This window comes from Chinchilla lanigera, unplaced genomic scaffold, assembly GCF_000276665.1.
Source record: "Chinchilla lanigera isolate Chin_1 unplaced genomic scaffold, ChiLan1.0 scaffold00080, whole genome shotgun sequence".
NCBI lineage: Eukaryota > Metazoa > Chordata > Mammalia > Rodentia > Chinchillidae > Chinchilla > Chinchilla lanigera.
In genome coordinates, this window is record NW_004955481.1 from 5,983,378 (window position 1) to 5,992,423 (window position 9,046).

At 45.2% G+C, this 9,046-nt stretch overlaps 1 long non-coding RNA gene across 1 annotated transcript; it reads right to left on the minus strand.

The window, feature by feature from the left end:
* Positions 1-1,003: 1,003 nt before the first annotated feature.
* LOC106146472 lies at positions 1,004-8,760 on the minus strand. Its single transcript, XR_001230919.1, has 3 exons — positions 8,707-8,760; positions 1,686-1,813; positions 1,004-1,309 (listed from the first exon to the last, which is right to left on the minus strand). It is a non-coding gene; the product is annotated as an uncharacterized LOC106146472 (long non-coding RNA).
* Positions 8,761-9,046: the final 286 nt, after the last annotated feature.

The following is a 9,046-nucleotide window of genomic DNA, read 5'->3' on the forward strand; positions in this document are numbered from 1 at the left end:
TTCTATTATTATTACATTGTAACATTTAATGGAATAGTTATGCAGCTCATAATGAGGAATCAGTGGGAGCCCTAAGCCTGTTTTCTCGCAACCAGACAGTTCCATCTGGGGGTGATGGGAGACAGTGACACCCGAAGTTTACCCCGTCGTCTCATTTTGGTTGCTGCCACTGCAGAAAACTCTGCTTCACAAAGGTAGGATGTGGGACGTGGAAGCAGGTTTTTCCTTTCTTTTTTGTCATGGTTCTTTTCAGTTTATTGCATGAAGGAATTACGCTAGTCCAAGTTCAGATGGACCCCGAATGGTTACATTATATAAGCTGTGAACGGGGCTGGGGATTTAGCTCAGCAGCACAGGGCCTGCCTGGCAAGCGCAAGGTCGTGAGTTCAATTCCTGGTACCGGAGGAAAGAAAAACAAATATAAGCTGTGAGGTTTCTGAACTTGTGACAAGGGACAGAAGGGAAATTCTACTCACTGCAAGGAAATCCTCACTTAAACTTCCCTCAGCCACAGGCACTTAAAGCCCACGAGCCCTCAGCTGACGGCTCTGAGCCAGTCAGCCTCTGTCTGGCCTATGTTCTTGCGCTGATCCCCCTGCAGCTGAATTACCTGTCCATGTTCTGGATGCTGAATTATGGTACGACTGAAGGCAAATTTCTTCTTAACCACTAGCACTAGTTTCTTTTTACTGTAGTCATCAGCGATCCTTTGGACAGTAATGCAGGTCTTCCTGCCGTTTCTGTTGAATTCTTATATAGACATAACCCTCAGTGCCAGCAGAAAGCAAAGCATCACCCTACTTGCACCAGTGAAGCAATCAAAGAGGTGGTGATTCTGGATAGTACAACTCCAGGGGCTGGGGATTTAGCTCAGCAGCACAGTGCCTGCTTGGCAAGTGTGAGGTGGTGAGTTGGATTCCCGGTACCAGAAAAAAAAAAAAAAAAAAAGATATAGTACAACTCCTTTTCCTTGGTGGAAATGGCCTTGGGTAGGTGGCTTCAGGAGAAGAAGGACGGGGGACAGAGTGTCAGGAAGTGAAGGGCCCCAACGGGGAAGCTGCTGAGTTCTTGGCAGTGGCTCAGTCACTAAAGCTGAAGCAAGATTTTTCAGTGCTTTCGAGGCAATCTCAATTCTGCCTTGACTTTAATTCAGAACATATGGAGATTTGAAGGCGTCTCAAACGTGGTTTTAAGGCCACCCACATTGGTAATTTCAAGCAGTTGATCCTCTTCTGGCATGGACAAATTTGATTCGCTTGGCTTATTCACAAGGGAGTTGTAGATCCATTCCGGCCCAGTTCAGAGGTCTCTGGTGGTATGGAAATAATGCTCAAACTCTTTGAAAAGCAGAGATAGGTAATCACACACCAGCGGAGAGAAAGATGGCACTGACTCAGTCTCTTTCAAAATCTCTGTTAATGTTTCAAACACATCAAAGATCTCAATGTTCATCCATCACCCCTATAATTCCAGTTTGGCTTGGAATGCATCCCCTTTATCTGCTGACTTGAACACAACTGTTCTCCCTTGAAGTGACAGATTGAGTTCGTTAACCAGGCTGAACATGTCACACGAGTAAGCAAGCTTTCTGTGTCATTGAAAGGTGCTGCCAAGGGTGATTGTATTTTCTAAAATAAACCTCTAGAGCAGCTTTCATAACTCAAAAACTCTCACCAGTGACTTACCTTTAGAAAGCCATCTCACTTCTGTGACCAAAACATGCATGTTCTATGTCCATCACCTCAAAGAGCTCCATGAACAGACATGAGTCGAGGGCACGTACTTTTCTGTGGTTGATAATTTCAATCCCATCCTACAAAACATTATTAAGTCCAAGTGACTTTTTTAATTTTTTGGTTAGCCAGCTTGCTTGTTTGCCTCCTGTTCCTCTTCCTCCTCCTCCTTCCCTCCTCCTTCTCCTTCCTCTTCAACATTTGATCATTTTATTTACACATGCAATGTAATGTTTAGGCACACTGCCTGGGATGCTATTTCTAAAAAATTTGTTGTTTTTTAGATAGCCAGCATTTCTCCATGGCCAGCATTTCTCAATGGGTGACACAGCACGTAGACTCACATTCCAAAGCAACCTCTTTGACCCCAGTAGTGAAACCGGAAAGCTGTGGCCAGATGGAGGTAGCCACTCCATCTGTGTATATGCAAACACAAAATGACCAATCCAGCTGGGTGCGGTGCTGCATGCTTGCAGTCCCAGCACTGAGGAGGCTGAGGCAGGGGAATCGATACAAGTTTGAGGCCAGCCTGAACTACACAGTAAGACCCTATATAAAACAACAACAACAACAACAGACCAATCCAAGGGGACATAGAAAGAGTTAAGAAACCAGTGCGGTGGCACGTGATTACATTCCCAGCACTTGAAAGCTGAGGCCAGCTTGGGCTACACAGTGAGACCCTGCCTCAAACGAACACAGAAGAATTAAGATGTGTTATATACATATACCAACTCCTCATGGTGAATATAATCACTATGTACTGCAAACATGTGCTAATAAAGATAACAATTTTAAAAATCAACAGTGCAGTTTTCTGATACGTAATCATTGAAAGACGTGAATAGTTTTACAGCTGTGGGTGTTGGCTGGCAACCAAAGTGCACATAACAGTTCCTTGTGCACATCCTCCTGAAAAATTCGTCTCACAAACAAAAGCACTGTTGCACTGCTGTGAGCATCAGTAGACTTGCCAACCTGGCTTGCATACCACAGTAATTCATTAACCCCCTCTAACAAGTGTACCTCAGTAGCCGATGCTATTCATCTAGTAATGGTGCTAGCCAAAAGAGAAACACATGACACCTTTTGAACTTCAACCTCTACTAAAAGTTCACAATAAATGTCCTTAGAGGCAGGCAGGATCAACCCTCTGCTATAGCAGAGAGCTTCTGAGTTTTAGCAATGTCGTTAGCCACCAAGAATGATGCTCTCGGGGAAGACACATTTGATGAAGTAGTGGCCTTCAACAGTTATTTCTGCTCTTCGTGTTTGTATTTTTCCCTTTTGGAAAAACTCCAAAGGCTTCTCTTTTAATGCAGGATGCTTGGTCTCCAAGCGGTAAAGGAGTTTGGAAGGTTTCATGTCTTCGCTGGCTGCCACATAATACGCAAAGTAGACTAGCACAATATGAATCACTTGTTACAACGAACCTCAAATTTAAGTAGGACTCTTGGTATTTCCTTGTAAATGCAGCTTTCTTACTAGTGGAAGTCTTTGATTCTTCTGCTATCTTATCATTGGTCTTTCCCCCTTTTCAAAGAAAAATATTGGTTTTTTTTTTACTCATTTTTGATCAAGTTAATATGTGGGCTTATTAAACGTGACTGAGACTAGTACATAGTGAAGGAAAGAGGTGTGGGTGGAAATGGTAATCAAAATAGTGGGCAGGGCATGTACAGAGTAAAATAAGTGTGGGATTCTAATTTAAAGCCTGCCATATATGCAGCTTAAGTGTCATCTGCCATTTACTGATACAGTTTCAATGAGTCTGCAACCAACTGATTTATTATAGTCCTCATGCAGCCAAACCTCTCTCTGCTAAAACTGCTCTGAATCTGCAGCTGCTCCCCAGCACTAGCATCACTGCCTTAGCTCCACCTCAGATCATCAGGCATTAGATTGTCATAAGGAGTACACAACCTAGACCCCTCAAGTGTGAAGCTCACAATAGGGTTCAAGCTCTATGAGAATCTAAGGCCCCCGCTGATCTGACAGGCAGTGGAGCTCAGGCAGTGATGCAAGCAATGGGGAGCAGCTGTAAATACAGACGACGCTTCATACGCTAGCCGCTCACCTTCTGCTGTGCAGCTCAAACCATCTGTGGCCCCAGGGTTGAGGACCCCTGGTTTAATGGGTATAGAATTTCAGTTTTATAAGATGAAAGGAATTCTATGCATGGATGATGGCAATGGTAGCACAACACTGTGAATATTCTTTTTTTTTTTAAGTACCAGGAATCGAACTCATGACCTCAGGCTTGCCAGGCAAGTGCTTATGCCGCTCAGCTACATCCCTGACCCCATTGTGAATATTCTTAATGCCACTGAACCATACATTTCTTTCTTTTTTTTTTTTTTTTTCTTTTTTTTGTCTTTTTGAGACAGGGTCTCGCTATGCAGTTCAGACTGGCCTTGAGCTCACTTTGTAGCCCAGGCTGGTCTCGAACTCACAACGATCCTCCTGCCTCAGCCTCCCGAGTGCTGGGATTACAGCACCACCACGTCTGGCTCTTGAACCATACATTTTAAATGGTTAAAATTTAGCTAATATGCATTTTACCACAATTAATTCACTTTTTATTTGGGGGTTTTGGGGTGGCAATGTTTGTTCTGTTTGGTGCTATGGATCAAATCCAGTGCCTGTACCAGTTAAAAACATACTCTTTGACTGAGTTGCATCCCTAGCCCCACAACTGAAACTTTTACAAAACCTCCTCCCTGGCAGCTTCTGACCACCTGTACCTCTCCTCTCCAGAACAGATGAGACCTCCGCTTTGCTAATGGACGGCGAGCTCCTTGAGCATGGCAGCCCGTCAGTTCTGTGGCCCCTGCACAGAACCAAGAGGGTGAGTGCTCGGCAAAGTGCTCGGAGAAGGCAGGGCCACGCGTGTATGGCTGGGCGGCAGGCTCAGGGCAGAAGGTAACCCAGACTTTCTGCCATGGAGCAGGAATCCGGCCCCAGGGGCTGTGCCCACTGACCCAATACTGGCAAGAGGTGAACACTGTCCCATACCTTGACCCAAGTTTTGATCTTGAGTCCTAAGCCACAGCTACCCCACATACCCTTTGACAAATGTCAGAGCAAACTGCTCATACCCAGGAGACTCGCAACCTTGCCCTGACTCCGCGCTCACTCCGTGGCCTCCGGCAAACAGCTTCCTGTGCCTGGGCCTCCGATTGGCAGCTATAAAGTGGGCAGGGATACGGTCTGAATAGGTTTTGCCTAGCTCTAAATCTTAATCCTTTTCTTTAATCAATTTTAAGTGAATTATGAAATAATTTTGTTTGTTTGTTTGTTTTGGTGCCGCGAATCGAACTCAGGACCTTGTGCTTGCCAGGCAGGCACTGTGCCACTGAGCTATATCCCAGGCCCAATTATGAAATAATTCTAAATAAAAAGGTACAAAGGATACTCTTAATAGAAACCTCTGTTCACGCCCATACAGGTTAAACAAATGTTAACATTTTGCCACGTTCACATACTCCCACTCTCCTCATCTCTTTCCCCTGCTCCTCTTCTTTTTTTTTTTTTTGGAGGCGGGGTCTCACTGTGTAGCCCAGGCTGGCCTCGAACTCAGGGCAATTCTCCTGTCTCAGCCTCCCAAGCACTGGGATTACATGGTGTGCCAACAACGCCTGGCCTCCCTCTCTCTTAAGCAGGGTCTTGCTCTGTATGTAGTCCAGGCTGGGCTTGAACTCAAGATCTTTCTGCCTCAGCCTCCCAAGTGCTGAGATTACAGGTGTGTATCACCATACCTGGCTCATTTTTTTTTCCCCAATACTGGGAATTGAACCCAAGGCCTTCACATTGATACAGTCCCAGTATTTTTTTTTTAAACAGGGTCTTGTAGGTCACTAAGTTGCCTAGGCTGGGTTCAAACTTTAAATCCTGCCTCAGCCTTCTGAAGTACTAGGATTATAAACATTCACCACCACACCCAACTTCAGTATTTTTTTAAAAAAAAGAAATAACTGATAAATCTAAAACTCTTCCACTTCTCTATACAGATAACTATTATTCTCAAGTTAAATTAGATACAACTTGTCTACCTGTGTGTGCTTTTTCACTACATAGCTATATAATACAACACTGTATTAATAATATGACTATTACATAAATACTATATATAAATAATACATTTACATATTAACGATATATGCAGATAACTGGTTTCCTACTGTGTAAGTCTCTTTGAAAGTCATCTTTTCACTTATTACATGTTTGAGACTTATCCGTGTTGATGTTGATATGTGAAGACCTGATTCTTTAATCTTGATGCTGTCTGCCTTGCCACTGTTGGAATGCACCCCAGTTCCTTTGCTTGTTCCCTCACAGATAGAGTTGGTTGTCTCCATTTAGGCTGCTACCCACAAAGTGCAGTGAGGGCTCCTGACACGTCCTCTGTGCACACAGGGAGGGTGTCCTTCTAGGCGTCTAGGTGCTGAGTCACAGTGCCTGCACACCCTTAGCTCTTACAAGGTATTGCTAAATTCCTCTCCAAAGGTTTTCCTAAGCCACTGACGTCATGTTGTTTCGAATTCCAGAATGGTTCTGATCTTGAAAATGCAGTAGGCTGTGTGACTGCATTTATTCTTGGAAAGACAAAATTATAGTGGATGGAAGACAGGTCAGGGCTTGCTGGGCTGCGTGGGGAGGGTGGAACTGGAAAGGGAAAGAATGGGGAGCTTGGGAGGCTCTTCTGTATTCTGACTGTCATGACGATCACACAGGACACGTTTAAAACTCTTGTAACTGTACAGAAGGAAGACTCAATTGTTCTGTATGACAGTTGTGTGTGTGTGTGTGTGTGTGTGTGCACTGTTTAGTTTTTGAGACAAGGTCTCAATATGCAGCCCAGGCTGGCCTCAAACTCATGCTCTTCCTGCCTCAGCCTCTCAAGTGCTAGGATTATGTGTGTGTGCCGCCACGCCTGGCTGCCTGTATGACAGTTTTAAAAATAAAAACATAAATGTTACATTTAAACATGTAAAACGGCACAGACTTCACATATTACCTGAAAGTACCAGTTAGATTTAAAATGGTGCCTCATAGCCAGGCTTGGGGGCACATGCTTGTGATCCCAGCATTCTGAAAGGCTGAGGCGGGAAGACTGAGCTCAGCGTGGGGCAATTCAGACTCAGTGATACTACGCCTCAAAATACTAAAAAAAGTTAGAAGGACTGAGGATGTAGCACTGTGTAAAGCCCTTGCCAAATGGCACCCCCTAAAAAAATTAGCATTTCTCCCACAAAGTACATGAATAATCACATTAGTTAGATAAATTAATTTGTTCCCCTTAAGAGAGGGTGGTCATCTTCGCTTGTTTTGATGGGATTTTTCAGCAAAATGTCTAGAAAACAAGAGAAAATAGGCAGAGGGCCAAAAAGCTCTCTGAGAAACCACGCACAGCCCAAGCCGCAGGAATCTTCCAAGGCTCCCCTGAGAACCTGTTCACTTTTCCTGTAGTCTCTATTCTAAGAAAAGATGATCTGTTTTCCAGCCCACAGCACATTAAAAGCATCAGCTTAGAAGGGGAAATGCAAGCTGTTTGTTAAAACTGAGAAAGGAAAGTCCAAATAATAATCAAAAAGAAATACGGGGGACTGGGGATATAGCTCAGTGGCACAAGCACCTACCTGGCAAGCATAACGTCCTGAGTTCGATTCCCGCTACAAAAAAAAAAGAGAAAGAAATACAGGGAGCTAGGGGCGCAAATATGGGGCACAGCTCGGGTAGAGCTCTTGCCCAGCACACTTGAAGCCCTGGGTTTCAGCGAGCAGCAAAGGAACGGAGGGAGGAAGGAAAGACAGGGTCGCAGGCGCCACAGCGCACTCTGGGGGCAGAAGGCCACTGGGCTCCACACGGTCACTCAACAGCCACCTTCGGGGGCGCCCGGCTGCTCTGGCTGCGGGGCCTTCCTAGTCAGAGGTGAGAAGGGCACGGGAGGACGCCAGGCGTGGCTGTCCCTGGGAAGCGAGGTGGGGAGATGCAGCAGACCCTGCAGTCTCGAATTCTGAGAGGGCTTTGATCCTCCTGGAGCTCTGAAATCATTCCATTTGCCTCTTTTATTTAGCCTTCACTGTATACTCGTTTGGGAGATTGTGGACCTGATCAGTCCGCAATAACTAAAGGATATTATTAACCCAATAGAAAAGTAGTGACGCTGGGAGATGTTTCTACACACATGCTCCTTCTCTGGAGAAAAAGCTGCAACACTTTTTTTTTGTCTTTTTGAGACAGGGTCTCACTTTGCAGTTCAGGCTGGCCTTGAGCTCACTGTGTAGTCCAGGCTGGTCTCAAACTTGCAATGATCCTCCTGCCTCAGCCTTCCGACTGCTGGGATTATAGGCATGCGCCACCACAACCAGCTTAAAAAGTACAATTTTCAATTTATGATTTTCCATGTCTCCTTTTCACCTATCTTTATTTCTTCTATCTCACCTGTCTTGTTTTGTTTTATTTTGTTTTAGCACTAGGATTTGAACCCAGGGACACTCTACTACTAAGCTACTTCTCTGGAGTGAGTTTCAAGATCAACAGAGAGAGCCGGCAGTGCTGGTGCACACCTGTAATCCCAGCACTGGGGAGGCCGAGGCAGGAGGATCCCTGAGAGTTCAAGGCCAGCCTGGGATACAAAGTGAGCTCAAGGCCAGCCTGAACTGCACAGCGAGACCCTGTCTCAAAAAGACCAAAAAATGAAAAAAAAAAAAAAAAAAAAATCAACAGAGCTTGGGGCCTAAAACTCCCAGAGGCATCTCAGAACCACCTCCCCCCAGACTGGTACAGGTGTGGCACATCCCACGGCAGAGGTGTTGCCTGGGTCTTTAAAGCAAGTAAAGTATTTAGCAAACCCCCAAATTTAACCACACATCTTAAGGCTCTTGAAACCAAGGCCTAAAAGATGTGACCTACAAGATAGTGCTGCAGGCTAATTCTGAGAAACGTGGAGTAAGGTACGGTGCCAACTCACCCAGCATAGCAGCTTTCCAGGATGGCTGTTCCTTTTCATGCCGTCCAGATCTCGTGGGAGCTCGCGAGAAGTTCTACATACGGGGTCCTCAGGTTGCCCTGGGAGCTTGTGATTGACAGGTCCTGCTCATTTCCCCAGCCGGCTTTGCGTCGCCCTGTCTCCCATATCAATATGCCCTTACTGGGACCTGGGGCACGGCTCCTGCCTGGCAAACGCGAGGTCCTGAGTTCAATTCCACATTCCAAAAATATGTAAGTATGTATACACAGGATAGCTAACATAGTTGTACTACGTCTTCTATTCCTTTACAGAAAGGAACAGCTCATGATGACTTGTTTGA